The 10681-nt window shown below is 32.7% G+C and overlaps 1 pseudogene; it reads right to left on the bottom strand.

Moving 5' to 3' along the window:
• Positions 1-1755: 1755 nt before the first annotated feature.
• Positions 1756-2721, bottom strand: LOC149543443 (uncharacterized; annotated as a pseudogene).
• Between the last annotated feature and the right edge of the window lie 7960 nt (positions 2722-10681).

The following is a 10681-nucleotide window of genomic DNA, read 5'->3' as shown; positions in this document are numbered from 1 at the left end:
GAATCCAACAACTTCCAAGCGAATGCCAATGGAATATATTGGAAAAATATTTTTATGAAAATCATGATGCAATGTTCCAATACAATGGATGGGGAAACATTCAAACAATACCAGAAACCAATCAAATTCATGTCCTATCTCCATTCATGACAAATGGAGAATTTGCTTACTTGAAATATCTTATGCAAGCATATAGAGAAGCTCATGTCATAGTTCACTGTCAAGATATTCTAATCCATTTTCCTCATGAAAACCATACCATAGAAGAATTAACAATTGTTTTTACTCCAGCATGCAAAACATTATTTTGTGAGCTATCACCATTTAAAGCCACTGTTGAAAGTCACACACTTGTATGCATAATAAATCTTCTCACTTCATACCCAAATTTGTCACTTGAATGGATTATAAGACATGAGAATATACAGCTTTTAGGGGAATGGTATAGTAATGATACAGGAGCCATATCTACTAAAACCATAAAGCACCACTACTCATACCATTATTTGTTTGTTTTTTCAAATAGTGAGATGTCATCTGGCATTCATCTTGTAGCAGATATTAGAAGATGGCGCATCCTTTATGGATAAATTGATTCTTATATTATGATAGTTGCAAAAAGTATGTACATGTGATGTATAAGAGTATGCTCCATTGTGCTAGAAAAATACATTGTTCTATAATTTGTACAATGGAAACTAGTGATGAAGTAACTAATTTCATGTAATGTTTTGATTCCATGCAATGAAAGTTGTATTCATGTTTGTTTCTCTCTGAGATTTCCGTTTCCACTCTACAAGATCTCCATATCCATAAGTTTATGTTCCTATTTGCAATATGTAAAAAATAGGAAATAGTACACAGTAGACTAGGTCAACCAACTTTGAGAGCAAGTGATACAAATTTGCACAATGTCTTTATCAGACAAAATTATTGTCCTTGTTTTCAAAGCGTGTCAAGTTTGCATATGATCTATAATGATTAGTTTCAACTATCATACGATACTTCAACAATAATAATTGCAATTACTTTATGACAAATTCATGCAAATTGAAAATTGGTTCAGGCAATTTTAGTTTTCCTCTATCTCAAAGCCTCAATGGCAATTGTACACAATAGCTACATCTTTTGGACCACAAGGGTACTTGAATGTAATCTTTTATACTTATGTACTAATAGCTTGAGACTAAGCTACAATAGAAGACAAATGTAGGATCATGATATAAAAGCAAGTGATCCATTAGTTAATAGAGAGAGTCAATGTCTACAACATTCTTGTTTCCACTGTGCTATTGTGCAACAGATTCACAACTCTCATATTATGAAATCATCAGCGAAAGTTGCAAAAGAATCCTTACCTTGTTGCTTTATTCTGATCTCCTCAGCAATTTCAATTGAATTTGGGGGCAAAAGAACTATAAAACCATGACACCTATTGACATTGACTTCATGGGTCATTGTTTCATGCTACCAATGAACTATATCAATTACAATTTAAGTTGCATAGTTAAATGTGTTAAAGACACAAAATGCAGTGCAAGGGATTTTTTTTTTTTTTGTGATGTTGGGACCATAGTTGCAAAGAGGAGTATTGTGAAGTTTTATCTTTTGATTGGATAAATGTTTCTTCTTCTAGGTTGTTTTGAATGTTTTCTAATATTTTCAATACTAGTTTACTGACTCATAATGACTCCTCTAGATCAATTGCATAGTTACAATTTTTAATGACCTTTCAACTTCCATGGACATCTTCCTTTAATGCTTTAATCTTGAAACACAATTTCTCATATTACCCCTCTGACGATTGCCCTTCTCAATGACAACATTCATCTGTACATTTGACCCTCTGCAAAGAAAACACCCACCAATGTAAGCAAACCTTCAAAAGATTTTAGTTCAGTTCCTTTTCAACCTAATCCAACTTCTAAGATAATGCAAAACTATTCACAAGATATCTAACTTCACTTTTAAAATCTCCTTATGAGATACAACATACCTTTGTGCATCAAAGGAAGCTAACCTAGTGAGAATAGGATCCACCGCTTCACCATGAGTTTTTATTTCCACAATATTGCCATTGAAATACTCCTTTTCTGCTCTTTGTGTATTCATGATGTGTAGATCCTCAAGCATACAATTCAATTCCTCTCCAAGAGTTCGATCAACAACCCTATTACAACATTGACTTTTGTTCTTTGAATTAGCAAATAAAGATTGTTTCTTGGCCTTTGCAAATTGACCATCTTTCAAAGACGTAATGCTTAGAATATTATCACTTTCTACTACTAGAGGGCCACAATAGATGAAGTCCAACAAACTAAATATGTTGAAGCATTCACTGATATTTGGCTCCTTTGCTCTCATTGTCTTTTTTCTTTCTTTTCTTTGACTCACCTCATCTTGTGCTTTTGTAGAGCAAGGAAATGTCCATGATCAATTAGACTATATGGAATTCTGTGTAGCTTCGCTTTCTTTTGACAATTGTTCTTTTTCTTCCTCTTTCAGTGATTTATTTTCTACTCTGATGTGATTTCAAGTAGGCTCAGATCTTGTTTTGATGTTACCCATGTCTTCATTTCTGTTCATAATTATGGTGCATGATGCACACACTTTATGAGCAACTCTGATATTGGTAGGTTGTAACTCATTGTGCCTTAGATTTTTTGCTTTACAATCATTCTTTGTTTTTGGTGTCCCACTCCCAAATTTTGTTATAAACATTGTTTTGTCCTTGCGTTGTACTTGGTGCAGTCACGTTTCTTATGGAATCTAGATTCTTTTCTGATGACATAGACAGAATTATCAATAAATTTATAGCAAAACAACTCATTTGGTAAAAGGAAAAGTTTATGCATTATATGTACCACAACAATCCTTGAAGAGCTTTGAAGCCTTGACCACACATTTAGCTCCCTCCACTAGGAGTATGATGTCATTCTTAGACAAGTTGTTGCATACATATCCACTTCAAAACCCGTTTCATTGACAAGCAAAAAGTATTTTGAAACAAGAGTCAAAATGTTGGCCTTATATTCTCTAAAATGGAATGTTATGTCTTGTCCTTCGAAATGTAATATTCAAAGAATACATCACTTTCTCTTTTCAAACTATGTTCTTTTTAAAAATTCATTTTGTGCTTAGTGTATATAAATTAGAAATATATAAACAAAATTTAGTACAATGTACAATTATATTGTCTAGTCCAGTGAGTGCGCTTCTATAGACATCACTGTATTATTTAGGTAACCATCATTTGAATTTCTCGTATTAGTTTCTTTTGGTTTTTTTGGCACATACTGTGTATTCATTTTGAAGAAAAAGCTTTACTCGTTATGCATCTTCAGAGCTTGCTTCAAGTTAAAAGAACACCGAATACAAGCATGATTGCAAATGGTGCCTTTATTCTTGCCAATTCCATTTGGATTTGTTTTTCAAATGTTTATAACTTTATTTGTAACTAATGAAAGACAAGGATTTATTCACTCTGATTAGTTGTTATTTGTGTGCTATTTATATAATTTTTGTTGCTGATATCTTTATTTCCTTCCTTTCTGGTGAGATTTGAATCCCTCTTAGGCATAATTTACCTTGTGATTGTTAGTATTAATAGTAAAGCTTAGTCGATTAAAGTCGTACAGGTTTTATTAAATTAAAATTTCATTTCAATGATTAGATCATTTTGATGTGTTGAAAGTTGTTTTAGTTAAAAAGCTATACTACACTTGTGTTTGATATTATTTATAACTTTGGTAACATGCATTGTGATGTGTTCTAAAATGTGCAAAAGTAGCACTTTAACATAATAATGTGCACATAACCATTAGACATGCAAAAGTAAAATCTAACTAAAGTTAAAACATTCATAATCATTTAAAAATGTCCTGCGCTAGCAGTTCAAACTTCAGCTATCTCGTTACATAAGTTCAAATTCTATATACAAAATGACCAAGTGACCCTTAAGAACCTACTATATCTAGCCTCTTCTCTAAAAGATAAATTATAATTAAGAAATCCTCAAAGAGTTTTTGGCAACTCGGGATTGGCAACTGACGATTATTCAAAAGTTTGATCAGCTGCCAAAACCTGTGGGGTACGAAATTCAAAAAATGTGCATAAGATAAAGCAAACATGTTGCCTGGTCCAAACAAGGGGGGAACTAATATGACCAAGGAGTGTGCTAGCTGAGCTCTGACATAAAACCCACAACACAAACTCCTAGAACCTAATCTACGGCAATCTTAGCACTTATTTCACTAGAATCATGTAAATGACAGATAGAACCAGGACTTCATAACTCAAACCCAACTTGGGGGTATCCTCTCCACCTCCTAATTCATACCATATCAAAGTCACACTTTCAACTGAATTAGCAAAAAGAAATAGAAATTTTTAAACAAAAGGTTTGTATAGATAAGGCAATTGGATACAGAGCTATAGTTTCTTTCCCTTTTTGCAAAGTATATTAACCCTAACCCATCACAACCTGATAGTAGAATTGTAAAATTAGCAATTAAACTTAATGCATCAAATCATAAACTAAATTGCAGATATTCTATTGCTATGAACCTATCAATAATTTAAAAGGTTTCTCCAAAAAAGAGATCGGAGGAAGCCTTAACAACAAACCTTGTGGAAGCAGCTAATCCTCTGTCCAAACATGCAACATTTCATGTTACTGAAGGGAAGCTTGAACTATCAAAATAGTCGGTGACTATTTTCTCAGTAGGCCCTCCAAATTCCAAATCAAACGGTGTGCAAGACTCATACCTTGATATCCTTCTTCTTCTTCCACTACAAAGTATGCCTATTGTGGCAAATCAGGTGACTCCCATCACCTTGAATTGCACCATGATTGTGTGGCTTATGCATGAGGTACATACCAATGCCCTATTCTGTATTTCAAAATCCTTTCTTCTTAGTGTTAAAAAAATAGCTTTCCAGAACACTTGAACACATGGTAGGAAAATATGGGGTTTAGCACACGCTAATCATTCTCCCCTCCAAATCTTGTTACTTGGTGCTCCAAGAAAGTGTAGAAAACCCATTAACTTATAATTTTGTATGATCATTGTCAAGTTCTATCTTAAGAATTGGTATGGTTCTCTACATTTATATGCTCAGGTTCAACCAAATGTCAAGTGGATGGCCTCAAGTGCTTGATATTTTGATAAGGGAATGCAACTAATTGGGCATTTGACACTTCTTGATCAACTGGCTTAATATTCACAGTTTAGCTCAACTTGAAGATAGGATTTTGATTATAGGACTAATTTGAGCTTGGCAAGAAGTATTAGGAATTGGATTAAGGGGCAGCATCTGCCATATAACAGCTTGATATAGCATCAGGCTGTTTTGAGAACATAGTTTCTCATTTTATTTTATATAGTTGTGATCTATTTTATTCTATATGGTAGGATGCACAAGCTTTGGAGACATAATCAAGCTATATAAAGTTCAAGATTTCATATACAAACAATTTTTCCAAAGGAAATTGTTCTAGTGATTTCTGAGACCACCATGTCTTTACCTGAATTGTTCGCACTACTCAACATATGCATTCTCTTAATGCTATTTTTTACTGTCAAGGACACATCTTTGTTCATATTCCTATTGGCATTTGACGTAATAATTTTTTATTCCACTTTGTACATAATGGAGAAATATATGTAATATGGAGAAGCTCAAAGGACACAAGATACAAATGAGTATACATTTGAAATGTCAGTTTTAAATTTTGAATTGTAAACACATACATTATCTAAAATTTGTGTGATATCATTTAATACGCCTTAGAATTAGACACTTCACATGATGAATCAAGCAGTTACCATACTAGAACTTATTTTGCATTTATCAATCTATATCATTGCCCGATTCAGAACTGATTTCTTGTACTAATTGGACTATTGGGAAATGATAATTAGCCATCTAAAATTTCTTTTCATTTGCAAAAAACTATTTTTATTGCTCTGATTCATAATCCAATGTAGTTGCTTTCAAAATTATCAATGCAGTCAATAGGTTTCATTGCTTCTAATAAAATCTACACAACTATATTCAAAATAACCAAATTGTGCTAAACATTTTGTATCCTTGTACATAGCATTAGAGTATGAAGATTCTACTCTATTATCGTTGCTTCTTTCATCCAGTCAATTCATGTACATTGTTTAAATGGTGGACTGTTTTTACAGAACCAAGAATATAGATGGCTTGTTTCAAGGCAAAAACAATTATAGATTTGGAGAATGAAGACACGTCCAATTTTAAAGAATGCAAAAACTTGTCTACCAGGTGCAAAAAATGTCCAAGGCATAGGAAATATAAGGGTTTCAGGAGACGTCCTTGGGGTCGATATACTGTGGAGATAAGGGATCCAGAAACTAAGCGTCGCCAATGGCTTGGAACATTTGAATCACTAGAAGAAGCTGCAGATGCATATGATAAAGTTGCACTCTCTATGAGAGGAGTAACAGACTGTGTAGATTGCTACAGGAAAACATCAATAGAAACCAATGATGCATTATTGCATACTAAGCCATTGAAAATAGAAAATCCAATCTACCAAACGCCAATCCATGAAGAGGAAAACATAAAGCCTCATTATGCAACATTGTCTAATATAGAAGATGGCATAGTATCACAAAGACCGTCCTTAGATCAAATCCCATTTGATGGCATGATAGTACCCAATCTACATTGTCTAATGACACCTACAAATTATAATTTTGATGCAACCCAACAAAGTAGACATTGTCAATCATCAACATTTTTTCCTAACGAACATCAACCTAGTTATCTATGACCATATGCACATGCAACATCAGGATTAGTAGGAAACATAGTTTCTCATAACTCTGTTGGAAATGATAGCATCAGTGATGTATACAAATTGGACAATGCTCCCAATGTCCATTCAAGCTTTCAAGCGAAATCACCCTCAATGTACAATTCCAATGTTGGAGCTTCAGATTTACTAAAAAATGCTATTGAAGTTTTGAAATCTGAGCACTTTCAATATAAAGGACTACAACAAGAGAGTGGTATTTCCTTTTACCATTTTTTCTGCATTTTGTAATCATAGTCAATGCAAAATATAAGATAGTCTAGTCAAGTAATTAGAATCATTTGCACAAATAAACTTTGGTCAAATACATTTGAATATGAAAAATATCTAATTGTATTTTTTTCAAAAATTGTAGGGTATGACAACATGAACAGCTACAACCTAAAACCAATTCTCTCATGGAACCCAAAAACTGGATCCAATGAATTTGATTCAAGCACCTGTGATATGAACTTCCGCGGTATGAACGAAACAATGGACTATAAAAGTAATTTTGTAGATGCAAGAGAATAAAATACACGTTGCAAAGCATATGGAACTCTCCTCCCAACAAATAATGTTGATGAGAAACATTTGTCAATTCATGAGAAGATAATTTTGGAAATTGGTATTCTAAAGTCCAAGTTATCTAAATTTGAGGATCTCATAAATAATATGGAAGCCAGACTCCTCAAAGATATACCTGGATCTGTGCATCCACTATAGAATATTTGTGAATATACAAAAGTTTTTGCACATAGAGAATAATGCTAAAGATGCTTATATACATAAGCAAAAATCTTCAAGCATTCTATTGAACTCTCTATACTAAATTTCTATAGCTATACTGTAATGCTTCCACATATATATTTATATGTTACTGAGTACAAAAAGTATAGTATGTATGATTTGTTGTAAAACAATTTTCCTTTGCCAACTATGTAGAACCTTGGTGTCAAAATCTAGAATTTCAATTATACTAGGATAGATTATAAGTGGTAGATGTTGAAATGTGATAAACATAAGTTACCAAGTATTGTTAATTAGTTAAAAATATATAGTTCCAAATTTTCCTAATGTCTCTTAAAATATGAACATCTACATCTAGTCTTGTTTATATGTTCCAAAAATGTAAACAAAATTAAGCAAAACTAACAAAGTATATGTGTGTCTGATGCACAGGGCAAGACATTGAAACTAGAAATTAACAGAGGTGTTAAAAATTCATAGCAAACGTGACCACTTTCATAGAATGCATTTATTCAATTTCCTATGAAGAGCATTATCATATGTCAGAAGTTACTTTGTCTGAAATGCATAAAGTACAAGTGCACATTATGAACAAATATTTGTCAATTGCAACTTGCGATGATCAAATGTTCACATTGTCAAGATGACTGATAAAAATTGATCATGGAACATTGATATAGAATTGGAAAACCAAGGACTTTGTAGATTGCAAAAATTCAAATACAATGTTGGCGATTGCTTATTTGACTCTATCGAATTCTTACTTGAGTTTACAAAAACCTCCAAAGAACTACGAAATGGTAGAATAGACTATTTTTCCATGTGCCTTGCAAAAGAAGATCCAGAAGCATTACATGCATATAATCACGAGTTGCACCCTCTTCTCATCAAAGACCTCCATAATGTAAATGACAAGAACAGTTACTTGCGATGAATGCGTCTGTCTGCAAAAGAAGTAAACAATATTAATGAAACTGGTTTATGGGGAGACATATTTTGCATTCACTGGCTTTCCAAGTGGTTAAATATTCGTATCTGTATCTTTTCACTAAAAATAGGAAAGCAATACATAGACTTTAATAAAACATTGTTATTGTATACTATTTCATGATACAAATCCCCAAAATGGTCATTTTGAACCTTTGGTACAATTGCAATCGGTCCAACGCATAAACCAAATGATCAATTTTCATGAGTTGAGACAATTGCCTAGTAAGAATATGGACATCTTGGACAAACATAATATTAGACAACGAGTAATGGACACAGCTGATAAAAACAATACAAAGCAACAAGATATACATTTTGCTAACAAAATCATTCCACAATCACTCAGAAACACAAAAAAATTCATTAGAACTAAAATGGTAAGCAATGAAAGTAGTCCAATATTCAATAAAGTTAGTTTGAACAATCGTGAACAACAATGCAATATCAATGTTCTGCCTATATCATCGACAAGTATATCACCAATAGTTAACAACTTAAAAAGAAAGCAAAGAAAATAAAAGAAAACAGCAATAGAAATATATGAACTTGAAATACAAGACACTCTGAAATATACCTATGCAATTTGTCACACTTTGCATTTCAAAACAAATATCAAACATATAAGACCAAAGGAAAAAGATATATACAAAATGTTGACCGAACATAATTACGCAGATGAAAATGCAAACATATGCAAAGTGTGTGACAAATCTCTCAAATAGTCAAAGCTTCCAAAGTTTGCAACACCAGAAAACATTTGAACAAATAATCCTTTACCACATGTAAAATGTCTAAGTCAATTAGAAGAAAGACTAGTGTCCTTAAGAATTGCTTTTGCTCAAATATGGGAACTAGGGCACAAAAGATCACAAATGGGCCTAATTGGATCTATCATAAATGTGCATGTTAATTTGAACATTGTACAAAATGCTTTGCCCCTATCATTGAATAATACATCAACTGTTGCAGTGTCGCTTAAGCGACGACTTGAATATAAAAGTGCCTTTCAAAAAGGAATGGTAAGACCTGATATTATTATGCAAGCTCTTCATGAATTGGCAAACACGACATTGTACAAATCAAAAAATGTTCAAATCAATGATGCATGGTTACAATTATTGGAGGAAGAACAACAAGGTAAAATACTAAGTCAGTCTATGTCATTTGATTCCGATTCATAAAGTAATAGCGACAATGCCAAACCATCAGAGACACTAATACATGGATTTACAGATTCAAGAAGCATACGAAACATGGACGACAAAATTATTGAAATAGCACCTGCTGAAGAATCTCACCCAATAGGAATATTCAAAGATAAATATGCAGAGGAAATGAATTTTCCCACACTATTTTTTGGAGAACCACGCAATAGTCATCTCTCAAAAAAATTAAGTTATCAAAAACTTGCACAATGGGAAGTCCTAAATTGTCATCGTAATTTTTCACTTCATATAACAAATCTTTTTTCAAAGCAATCAAGATACTAATACACCAAGTATTGTCAACAATGTGGATTAGAATTAGAAAAGGTCAGCTTAAAGGAAGGAAACTCATTGCAAAAGATGTTAAAAACAAGCCAAATCTGGAAAAGATATTGAGATTAGACATTGGATATGTTGACTTCAAAAGAATACGAATATATCTAGACTATTGCCAACAACTTAAGAAAAATGCCTTTGCTATGATACGTCAACTGGGACCACCAACTTTTTTTATTACCTTTACAAGCGCAAAACAAAATTGGGAACCATTAACAGAAACTCTACACTCTTTGCACAAAATAGATAAATCAAAAAGAGACAACAATGAAGGAACTTGTGAAAGTAATATTGACATAAACACACTCATTCGCAAAGATCCAGTCACATGTGCACGTTATTATCAACATCGAATAAAAGCTATCCAGATTTTAATAATGAGTGATGTGTCCTTCTTTGGTAGAGTTTCTGATTTCTTCTCTGTAACAGAATTTCAGAACAGAGGTAATGAACATGACCATTTTTTGATTTGGGTGGATAATGCACCAATCTATGGGAGAGAAATAAATATGGACCTAGTTAATTTTGTTGATAAGTACATAAGTTGTAGTACAAAGCATCTAGAACAATGTCT

The sequence above is a fragment of the Cupressus sempervirens genome, chromosome 8 (genome assembly GCF_028749045.1).
Source record: "Cupressus sempervirens isolate cs-2001-9-10 chromosome 8, ASM2874904v1, whole genome shotgun sequence".
In the NCBI taxonomy this organism is placed as follows: Eukaryota; Viridiplantae; Streptophyta; class Pinopsida; order Cupressales; family Cupressaceae; genus Cupressus; species Cupressus sempervirens.
This window is presented reverse-complemented; position numbering and strand designations above follow the sequence as displayed.